Genomic DNA, 12,534 nt, shown 5'->3' with positions numbered 1-12,534 from the left:
AAATAATTTTTCCGCTTGTGGAAACTTGTTAGATTGGAGTGCTAAGGAAAAAATAGCATGTCCAATTTATAACAAATATACCAAATATGAATGGCTTACGTATAGGAAAAAATTATGTTTCATAGGTCATAGTCAATTTTTACCTAGTGAACATAGATGGAGTAAATATTCTAGAATGTTTGATGAAACTGTTAAACTGGGCCACCCTCCACCATACTTGACTGCGAAGATGTACTTGCACAATTTATAGATGTCAGTTGTAATGAATTTGGTAAAAAAATAGAAGAGAAAATGAACTACGAATGAGTTGAATTGAACAAAGAAGAGTATATTTTTCGAACTCCTGTATTGGTCAAAGATAAAATAACGTCATAGTCTCGATGTTATACATATTGAAAAAAATATATGCGAATCTGTATTAGGAACATTGATATCAATTGAAGGAAAAACGAATGATACATTAAACTCAAAGAATGATTTGAAGCGGTTGGGAATAAGACAAGAAATGCACTTGCAACAAAATGGTTCATCTGTCTACATGCCGATTGGGTGGTATACATTGTCAAGGAATGAAAGGATTGCATTTTGTGAGTGACTAATAAAAATTAAATTACCAGATGTTTATGCCTCGAATCTAACAAGGTGTGTGCTAACAAATAACTAAATAAAAAAGTTATGATTGTCTTTTTTTTTACAATGTATCTTGTCTATTGGTATTCGTGGGTATTTGATGAGAGACGTATGTGTGGCTTTGACTAAATTTGGTCCATTTTTTAACACGTATGCCCTAGGGCATTGAATGTAGAAGCTTTGGGAAAGAGAAATTACTACAATTTTGTGTAAGCTAAAAAATATTTATCCACCATGATTCTTCAACGTCATGGTTCACCTAGTTGTTCATTTGCCAAGTGAGGCTCGACTTGTAAGACTAGTTAAGTATAGATAGATGTATCTCATTGAACGATTCCTTGGAAAGTTGAAACGCACAATGGGTAACAAGGCCCGCCCAGAAAGATCAATTGCAAAAGCATATATTGACGATGAGTGGCATACATTCTGTTCCAAATACTTCCACAAAGTTAACACTAGGTTTGATTAGCCAAAAAGGAACTTTGATGTTGACTAATCAAGTCAATGAAATGGGTTTTTTATGTTTTCCCAACACGTTTGTCTACTTGGTGCAACGCGTGGTTATGATTTGTGTAGAAGAGAGTTTGAAAAAGCTTAATGGTACATGCTGAACAATTGCCCTAAGATAAAGAGCCACTTGAAGTAAATTGTAATTTTTTGTTAATTAGTATTATGATTTACTTCAAAAAATTATAAGAATATAAAAGATTTGTGGTAATCCTTAATTTCAGTGATTATATTAACATGCTCAAAGAACTGTGAGTAAATGATATAAGCTAGAAACATGAAGATGAGTGATGACTTGTATAATTTAGTATATTTTATCACTTTTTAACTTTAAACTTTAGTCTAATTTTATTTCTTTTTGTTGATTTTAGGTTTCATTTTTATTATTTAAATTTCATTTCAGATTTGAAGAAAATAAAGATCCAAATTTTAGAAGCCAATCATCTAAGGACTCTCTCTCATTTAAATGAAGATTTATCTGAATATGAGAACTGATTATCAGAATTGTTTTGAGAATAAAGATCAATTTGAAATTAAAAACTGAAGAAATGTATAATGCTGAAGAGGAAATCAAGGTTTTTGAAAATAGAAGCAGATTTTGGAATTCAAAATAATGAAAAATAAAAGTTTGAAAAAGAATTAAAAATATGAAGACAAAAACGGATTGAAAATTGAAAGAATCTTGAGAGAGAGAGAGAGAGAGAGAGAGAGAGGATGCTTACTATTAAAAAAGTAGAGGCATGCAATACGGGCCCTTAATTTGAATTGAATGAAGAAGCAATGTGGGCCCTTTGGTTTTTTGACTTGGCAATGAGATGCAAGCTAAGTTTTAGGTTTTGACTTGGACGTGAGATACAAGCTGGCATGCAACATGGTGAAGGAAGCTAGCAGTTTGGTTTGGATCCACATATAACGAGCAGCAACCTTTGAATTTATTTGATTTGGATTTTATGCATGGGACAAGGAGCAACAACAGAAGGAGTTTCACGCTGGGTTGGACTGTATTGACGAAAAAGAGAGTTACTGATGCAAGAAAAAAAAAAAAAAAGGGCAGCTGTAGTCTTATTCTTGGCTCTTGGACGCACGAACGAAACGACACATTCAGATTTTAATTTTTTTTCCTTCTGTTTGAAGACAAGCTGCGAGTGTAAGGAAGTTGGGACCGAGAGGCTGGGATGACGAGAGTATTTTTCAGTGTTCACTTTCTTCTATTCCTCTCTGAAAAATTATGGTGAATTCGTTTATGTTAAATTTAATTTTTAGCATGAATAAATTTTCTTTCTTTTAAGAAAATAGTGTAATCTAGTTCTAAACTATGTTTTCTTTTCTACACTAATTTAAAGTAATTTTTTTATATGTTTGTCTGACTTATTTTAAGTTTATTGCTTCTAATTGACTGATCATTAATTAAATAATTTTGATTTTGTAATTTGCTATCGAAATAGAAAATTATAGGATAGATTTTAGATATTTTGGCGTAGGTAAATACAAAGATCGAAAGACTTGTATGAATCTATGTAATATTAAATTCGTTGGTCTTAAAGCTTTCTTGCTTTATTAATTTGCATATTCTTGTTTAAAATAATGAACAAGAATATTTCCAATTGACTATTGAAAGAGACTTTTGAATGAGTTGGAGATTTGCTAATAAACAGAAAGAATTAAATTCAATTAGTCAGATGAGGAAAGGATAGTGGGATATTAGGTGAAATCGATTTCCTATAAGTTTTCTTTCTTATTAATTTGCTCTTTGAACAACAGTTTTCTTTTTCTTTAAATATTTTCTTTGAATTGATTTGATTTAAATTGCAATTAGAAAAATCTTTGTGACTTTTTTAAATAAAGTCGAGATAAATATAATTTCAGTATTTGTCAAAAGTAAGTTACCAATCCCTAAAGACGATACTATTCTCATCACTTTACTATAAAATTACAATACTGTGCATTTGCAGTTTTGCACCGATCAAGTTTTTGGCGTCGTTGCCAGAAATTGATTTATTCTTATTCTTTCCATTATCAATAGAAAGTAATATTGGTTTTAATTTAGAATTGTATTTTATTTTAGTTTAATATCTTATTTTTGTTCTACATGTGTGGTTTTTATGTTGAATGTGTCATACTAGATCTCGTGACATTACTCCTTTTGTTTTAGAAATTGAAAAAACTCTTAGATCACGAAGAAAAAAATAAAATACTAGTTATGGGTGACGAACAACATGATGCATAACCACGTACCTTGAAGGATTATGTACAGCCAATTATGAATGACAACTACTCGGGTATAAAACACCAACCCATTAATGCCAATAATTTTGAGCTCAAACCAACCTTGATTAGCATGGTGCAACAAACTCAATTCAACGAATCGCCACTTGATGATACAAATATTCATTTGGCAATGTTTTTAGAGATTTGCAATACTGTAAAGATTAATGGTGTTACTAAAAACACCCTTAGACTGCGATTATTTCCATTTTATTTGAGGGACAAGGCTAGATGTTGGCTACAATCTCTACAACCGAGAAACATCACTAGCTAGTAGGACATAGCTAAAAAGTTTCTTGCTAAGTTATTTCCACTTGCAAAAACAACCAAACTCAAGAGTGAGATTGGTCAATTCAATTAAAATGATTTTGAGTCACTCTATGAAGCGTGAGAAAGGTATAAAGATTTGATTCGACACTGCCCTCAACATGGATTGCCAGACTGGTTACAAATTCAGATGTTCTATAATGGGTTAAATGGAAAAACTTGAACCATAATTGATGCTGCTTTTGGTGGAACTTTGATGTCAAAAACAACTGAAGGTGCTACATATCTTTTTGAAGAAATGATTTCAAACAACTATCAATGGCCAACTGAAAGAACTATGGTTATGAAAGTTACTAGAATTCATGAATTGGAGCTGTTAGCAATCTTTTCAGCTCAAGTTGCTACTCTATCTCATCATATTTCAACTTTGACAACCCAAAGGATACTACAAAGTGTAAAATATGTTGCAGCTACAAGTATGACAGTTTCAAGTAATGAAGAGAGTCAAGAACAAGTTCAATACATTAACAATCGGAACTACAACAATCGTGGTAATCATATGCCAAATTACTACCATCTAGGGCTTTGAAATCATGAGAATTTATCTTATGGAAACACAAAAAATGTGTTGCAACCTCCTCCCGGATTTTATATTCAACCAAGTGAGAAGAAAATGTCACTTGAAGATGCCATGGTTTCCTTTATTGAGAAGACAAAAGCAAGGTTTAAAAAGGTTGATTTACGATTGGATAACATTGAGACTCATTGTAACAATATGAGAGCCACTATGAAAAATCTTGAGTTGCAAATTGGGCAATTGGCCACGACCATCAATGCCCAACAAAGATGAACTTTTCCTAGCAACATAAAAGTGAATCTAAAGAAATAATGCAAGGCCATCGCACTTAGAAGTGGAAGAGAAATTGAGAGGTCACCATCAAAGATAAACAAGCCCACCCCTACAGTTGTGAACAATGGCCAAAGCAAGAATTAAGTAAAATAAAAGGAGATTGTTGGTGATACACTAAGAGAGACTGACATGCCTCAAGCAATTTCATTTCCTGACAATCCTCCAATTCTCTCTACTCCACTTATCCTCAATGTTTTCAAAAACAGAAATTAGATAAGTAATTTTCTAATTTTTTGGATATTTTTAAGAAAATTCATATAAATATTCCTTTTGCAAATGCCTTAGAACAAATGTTAAATTATGTCAAATTCTTAAAAGACATCATTTCCAAGAAGAGAAGGTTGAAGGAGTTTGAAACAGTGAAACTTTTTAAAGAATGTAGTGCTATTCTTCAAAAAAAAATATCTCAAAAATTAAAAGATCTGGGGAGTTTCACTTTGCCTTGCACTGTTAAAAATTCATTTTTTGATAAAGTTTTATGTGATCTTGGTGCCAACATTAATCTTATGCCACTTTCTATTTGTAGGAAACTAGGACTTGGAGAGATGAAACAAATAACCATTTCTTTACAATGAGCAGATTGATCCATCAAGTATCTATATGAAATCATAGAAATTGGTAAATGTAGATAAATTTATTTATTTTTGTTGATTTTGTAGTGTTAGATATGGAGGAAGATGAAGAAGTTCTACTAATTCTTAGCCGACCATTCTTAGCTATGGGAAATATTTAATTGATGTTCAAAATGATGAATTAATATTGAGAGTTAACAAGGAAGATGTTATGTTCAACATTTACCAAGCCATAAAATTTTCAGAAGATCCAAGTATTTTTTTTTTCATAAGAGTCAGGGCCCCCTGTTCATGAGAGGCCCTATCTCAAGTTTTATTAGAAGAAAACCCTCACGCATGGCAGAGGAACACTATGGTTACAAAAAATCTCTAAGAAAAAAAACAAGAAATCATTTCTCTCTAGTAAAAGGAATTCCCAAATGATCTACGCGAATCAGGCCTCACAAGCGGGTATGTGCTACTTCCGAACCAAAATCTGTGTTAACACCATGCAAACCTTCCTTTGCCAAGAAGTCCACTACCATATTAGCTTCATGAAAAATGTGTAGAAACCGTGCATTAATCTCATTTGCAAGCTCTTTTATCTCCTCCCAAAAATTCTAAAGAAACCAAATTCTACAAATTCTAGATGCAAGCCAATTCATGACAACCGCTGAATCCGATTCTACTAGAACATTCCGCATTCTTAAATGTTTACATATCCGAAGACCATCAAGTAAAAATGGACATTCGACAATATTATTAGTTGCAAAACCATAGGAATGTGCAAAACCTACTAGAACCTTGCCATTTGAGTCTTGGATGACACCTCACCCCCTACCTCTCCCGGGTTATTACAAGCTCCCCCATCAACATTCAGCTTCACCATTCCCCTTCCCAGCATCTCCCATTTAATGAACATTGATTTTTTTTATGTGAAGCAGGACAATCCAAAGATTTAGACCTTCCATCACCAAACTGTCATCTCTCCTTATTGCTGGAATTTTTTCAGATTGCAAGAGGCATCTTGAATTAAACATTTCATGATCCGTATAACATCATCTACCTTAAACAAACTACCTTCCATTTTGGCAGCACATCGAGCCTTCCATAAAGCCCAAGAGATAATAATAGGAAGAGTACCACGTATCCGCCCTACTTGAGAAATAGTCTTTACTAGCTACCACCAAAATGCCAACATACCCTTCCAATTTTGGATCAAAGGGAGTCTTATCTAACATAAATTCGCAAAGAAAATCCTTAACGTTTGAGTACTTTGCCCCTCACACAAAACATGGTGCATTGTTTCTATTTAAGGCGTGGAACAATGGTGGCACTTAGAAGCCAACGTAATGCCCAAACGTTAAATACAATCATCATTTGGGATAGCCCCTTTCTTCACCCTTCAACAGAAAAAAATACATTTTTTTGGAAATATTTGCTTGCCACAGCCACTTCCTTCATCCATATACCTATCGACGTTGCCTAGAGATATCCCAGGCAGATTTAGTTGTAAAGTTTCTTGGGCCAACACCATATTATCAAAAATACTTCTACCTGGAATGAAGGCTGCCTGCTCCTTCGAAATAATCCTTTCAAGAATAGGAGCACATCTAACAACCATAATCTTTGTCATTATTTTATACACCACGAAACATAAACTAATAGGCCGAAATTGACCAAAACTCAAAGGTTCCTCTACCTTCGGAATCAACACCAAATTTGTAGCCCCATAAAAAGTAGAAAAAGGTTGATCTACAAAAAACTCCTTCACCATCTTAACAATGTCATCTTTAACAATGTCCCAAGCAAGGGAAAAGAAAGAAGTTGAGAACCCATAAGGGTCGAGATTGCTATCCCGAGGAATAGACAAAAGTGCATTCTTGACTTCATCAATTGACGGCATTGCACACAATAATGAATTTTGCTCTAGCGTTACGGACGGAACAAGCAAGTCAAGTTCTGGAATATTGACATTTACGTTTTGATGAACCCAAGATTTCAAGTTTTGTGTAATTATATATTTACACATGGATTTTGATGATAACAAATGAATTCAAAGAATAAAGAAGCCTCAAGCTCAAGTTGTCTACACAATGGAGTCAAACACATCAAGGAAACAAGCATGCGCAAGAAGGGATCAAGTTCACATTAAAATTATAGAGTAATGTTGTAAATATCTTCAAAATTCGAAATTAGGATTAATGCTCAAAATTAATATTTTATCATAAAGCATTAAAATACATTTTTCACATGTGCATGAATATTTTTGAAAATTAAATTTGAAAATTTTGAAAGATGATTGATTGTCATCTTTTACATGTGCATGCCTTGATTAAATGGTTGAATTTTGAAAATATTAAAGATGATTGATTGTCATCTTTCACATGTGCATGTTTTATTTGAATATTTTCAAAAGTGATTGATACTTTTTTGGACTTATACAAAAGGTAGATGATTTTGTTTGAAAAATTTGAAAAGTAAAGTGTGCTCATTTTGTCATATGCAAAAAGTAAAAGATTAGGTTTGAATTTTTTGAAAAGGAAAGTGTGCTCATTTTGTCATATGCCAAAAGTAAAAGATTAGGTTTAATTTTTTTAAAAAAATGAATGATGTTGTCTTTGACAATTGAAAAAGAAGAACCTTTTATTTGAATTTTTTTTTTAAAAAGTAAATGATGTTGTCTTTGACATGTGAATCTTTTTAAATTTGAATATGAAGTCTCATATGCCTATAAATAGATCATTTGAGAGCTTCACATTTACAACATCCAGAGCATACAACATTCATTCAAAGCTTTCATTCTCTCTTCTCTAAGCATTGAGCCTTAATCCTTATTCATTTTGAGATATATAGTTTGCGTTGTATTGTTCTTATTTCACTCATTGAGGAGTGTTTTCTGATAACCTACACACTATAAGCTTTTGTATCAGAAAAAGGGTGTGTATAACTCTTGTGCGTGTAGAAAGTATTCTATACGGGGAATAGTTGAATCACCACTTGTAAGGTGATTGCAAGTATAGAGGGTGTTCTACACGGATCCTTTGTAGCGGTGTTGTTCAAAGGTGTAATAGGTTTCTATCTCCACCTTAAAGAGGTTGAATAGTGAATTTGGAAATCCTCAAGGGGTAGCTTGAGGTGAGGACATAGGCAGTGGGGCCGAACCTCGTTAACATACTGAGTTTGCTTCTCTCTTACCCTTACTCTTTATATTTATTGTTATTTCAAATTTTGTTTATATTTTATATTATATATTTGATTTATAATTGTTATTTTTTTAATACAACTCAATTCACCCCCCCTCTTGTGTTAGTCATCTGGGCAACAATTGGTATCAGAGCTAAGAGCTCTATTATAAGATTAACTATCTTTTGAGTTAAGATCTTATGGCTAACATTGCAGCTTTATTTGGTGAAGGTCAATCTAGCAGTCGGCTTCTACTCTTTTGTGGAGATAATTACTCATTCTGGAAAGTTAGAATGAGAATATTTTTTCAAACTCAAGGTAGAGAAATCTGGAAATGTATTGTAAATGGACCTTATATTCCAACAAAAGTGGTTGATGGAGTAAAAGTCAAAAAAGAAGAAGAAGAGTTTGATCGTGAAGACGATAGACTTTATACTTTAAATTTAACTGTTATAAATTTATTATATAATGCTCTTAATGGAAATGAGTTTAATAGAATAATGAATTGCGCTACGGCAAAGGAAATTTGGGATAACTTGGAAGTAACTTATGAAGGAACTTCGCAAGTCAAGGAATCAAAAATTTATATTCTTACTCATGAATATGAAATGTTTAAGATGAATGATGATGAATCAATTTCTAATATGCACATTCGTTTTACTAATATCATAAACAGCTTGACAGCTCTTGGCAAAGTTTATTCCAAGGTGGAGATAGTAAGAAAAATTCTCAACTCTTTACCAAAACGTTGGGAATCAAAAGTTACAGCGATTCTTGAAGCTAGAGACCTCAAGAAGCTCGAAGTCAATGAACTCATCGGGTCACTTATCACCCATGAGTACACATTGAAAAGAGGAGAAGAAGAAGGAAAGCCAAAAAAGAGCTTAGCATTTAAAGTTGTTCCTCGTGAAAGTGAAAGTGATGAAGATAAGGAAAATGAAGATAAAGATGAAGAAGTTCCGATGATAACAGGAAGAATTCAGAGGTTCTTGAAGAAAAATAGAACTCCTCCAAGGAAATCTTTCAAAAAGTTTTCCAAGAAAGATTCAGGTAAAAATGACACTTTAATTTGTTATAAATGCAATAAACCTAGTCATATCAAGCCAGATTGTCCTCTGCTAAAGAAAGATCGAAACAAGGGCAAGAAAGCAATGAAAACTACATGAGACGATGATTCAAGTAGCTCAAATAGTGAAGCAAGCAATGAAGAATCAGCAAATCTTTGTCTTATGGCTAAAGATGACATTGAGGTAACAAATTTTGATAATATTGAAAATCCTTCATATGAAGAATTGCAAAACGTTTTAGAAGAGATTTATGAGAAATTTGAAAAATTGGGTATCAAGTATACTGCTTTGAAAAAGAAAAATTCTTCTTTAACAAACAAAATTGAAATTTTAAGAAAAGAAAGTATCATTTTGAAAGATGAAAATTTTGAATTGAATAAAAAGAAAACCGATTTAGAAAATATTGTTGAAAACTTTACGAATGGAAAAAGAAATTTTGAAAAACTTCTCGGTAGTCAAAGATGTGTTTTTGACAAGGCAGGTTTGGGATATATGCCAAAACAAAAATACAAACCTTATAAAAATTTCTTTGATAATCATTCTACATCAAAGACTAATATTCAAAATTCTTTTCATAAAAATAATTTTGTCAAAAAATGATATTATTATAATCATTCAAGTTTTTCATATATGTCACATGCTATTTGTAATTTTTGTAATAAAAATGGTCATAATTATCATACTTGTCATATTAGAAGAAATTATACAATGACTATTAGAGCTATATGGGTACCTAAAAATCTTGTTTCTTCTAATACTAATAAATAAATGACCCCAAGAACTTGGGTACCAAGAAAAATCATTTTAATTGTTTTTATAGGTATGCATGAAGTCTTCCACAAGCAAAAACAAATGGTTTTTAAATAGTGGATGTTCAAGACACATGACGGGAGACAAGACTAAGTTCTTTGATCTTAAATCTAAGGAAGAAGGACACGTGACATTTGGAGACAACTCGAAAGGGAAGATCATAGGAATAGGTAAAATTGGTAATGAATCTTCTCTCATAATTGAAGATGTTCTACTTGTTGAAGGTCTAAAACATAATCTTTTGCGCATAAGTCAATTATGTGATAAAGGATTTACAATTACTTTCAAAATGGATAAGTGCATTATTTTGAATGATCATGATTGTAATATTTGTTTTATTACTTTTAAAAACAATAATGTTTATACAATTGATTTTGAAGAAATTACCTCACAAGATGCTATTTGCTTTTCAGCTTAAAATGAAACTAGTTGGTTATGGCATAGAAGATTAGGTCATGCCAACATGGAACTTATTTCCAAACTTTCAAAAAATGATCTTGTGAGAGATTTACCAAAAACAAATTTTCTTAAAGACAAAATTTGTGATGCATGTCAATTTGGTAAACAAACAAAAACTTCTTTTAAAAAACTAAGAAACATATTTCCACTACTAGACCATTGCAACTGATACACATGGATCTTTTTGGACCAAATAGAGTTGCAAGTCTAGGAGGAAAATATTATGCATTTGTTATTGTTGATGATTTCTCTAGATATACTTGGGTTATCTTTCTTGTTCATAAAGATGAGGCACATAATGTCTTTACCAAGTTATGCAAGAGAATTCAAAATGAAAATGACTATACTATTTCAAGTATCCGAAGTGATAGGAGAAAAGAGTTTGTTAATAAAAATATTGAAACATTTTGTGATGAAAACAGTTTTGTGCATAATTTTTCTGCTCGAACTCCTCAACAAAATGGAGTAGTAGAGAGGAAAAATAGATCTCTTCAAGAGATGGCAAGAACAATGCTCAATGAGAACAACTTGCCTAGTTATTTTTGGGCCGAAGCGGTTAGTACTGCATGTTATGTTATAAATAGAGTTATGCTAAGGTCTAAATTAGATAAAACCTCCTATGAGCTTTGGAATGAGAAAAAGCCCAACATTGGTTACTTTCATGTATTTGGATGCAAATGTTTTATTTTGAATGACAGAAATAATTTAGGCAAGTTCGATGCAAAATCTGATGAAGGTATCTTTCTCGGGTATTCTACTAATAGTAAAGCTTATAGAGTATTCAATAAAAAGACTTTGACTGTACAAGAATCTATGCATGTAGTATTTGATGAATCTAATTCTCCACTCTCCAAGAAATCTATTGATGAAGAAACAGGAGGTATAAATAACACGGAAAGTCTCAATCTCAACAAAGAGAAAACAACAGAGGAAGTTCAACATGGAGCCATCAGGAAAGATCATCAAAATTTAATACAAGATGCAACCAAACAATGAAAATTTGTGAAAGATCATCCAGTGGAACAAATTTTGGGAGAACCTTCACAAGGTGTAAGTACTCGATCATCTCTTAGAAATATTTGCAATCATACTGCTTTTTTATCTCAAATTGAACCAAAAAATATTGATGACGCACTTCTTGATGAATCTTGGATTCTAGCTATGCAAGAAGAGTTGAATCAATTTGAAAGAAATGATGTTTGGACACTTGTTCCTAGACCCAAAAATCATACTATTATTGGAACAAAATGGGTTTTTAGAAACAAGAAAGATGAGTCCGAAGTCATTACTAGAGATAAGGCTCGACTTGTAGCCCAAGGTTTTAATCAAGAAGAAGGAATCGATTATGATGAGACATATGCACCTGTCGCAAGATTAGAAGCTATTCGAATGCTACTTGCATATGCTTGTTATAAAGATTTCAAACTTTTTCAAATGGATGTTAAAAGTGCTTTCTTAAATGGTTTTATAAATGAAGAGGTATATGTTGAGCAACTTCTAGGTTTTGAAAATCATATTTCTCCAAATCATGTTTTCAAACTCATAAAAGCACTATATGGACTTAAACAAGCTCCTAGATCTTGGTAAGAGGGACTCAGTGGTTTCTTGATTGAAAAAGGTTTTTCAAGAGGAAAAATCGACACAACTCTTTTCATTAAATATGAAAATGATGATATTCTTTGGATTCAGATTTATGTTGATGATATAATATTCGGTGCTACTAATGAAAATATGTGTCAAGTTTTTGCTAAGACTATGCAGGAAGAATTTGAGATGAGTATGATGGGAGAACTTACATTCTTTCTCGGATTGCAAATTAAGCAAGCAAAAAGTGAGACATTCATCAATCAATCAAAATATATTAAGGAATTACTGAAGATGT

At 32.2% G+C, this 12,534-nt stretch overlaps 1 non-coding gene across 1 annotated transcript; it reads right to left on the bottom strand.

Annotated features, from left to right (window-relative positions):
- Nucleotides 1–3,730: 3,730 nt before the first annotated feature.
- LOC122308673 lies at nucleotides 3,731–3,837 on the bottom strand. The gene has a single exon (XR_006242186.1). It is a non-coding gene; the product is annotated as a small nucleolar RNA R71 (small nucleolar RNA).
- Between the last annotated feature and the right edge of the window lie 8,697 nt (nucleotides 3,838–12,534).

The sequence above is a fragment of the Carya illinoinensis genome, chromosome 4 (genome assembly GCF_018687715.1).
Source record: "Carya illinoinensis cultivar Pawnee chromosome 4, C.illinoinensisPawnee_v1, whole genome shotgun sequence".
Classification (NCBI taxonomy): Eukaryota; Viridiplantae; Streptophyta; class Magnoliopsida; order Fagales; family Juglandaceae; genus Carya; species Carya illinoinensis.
Note: the sequence above shows the minus strand (reverse complement) of the source record. Positions and strands in the feature narration are given on the sequence as shown.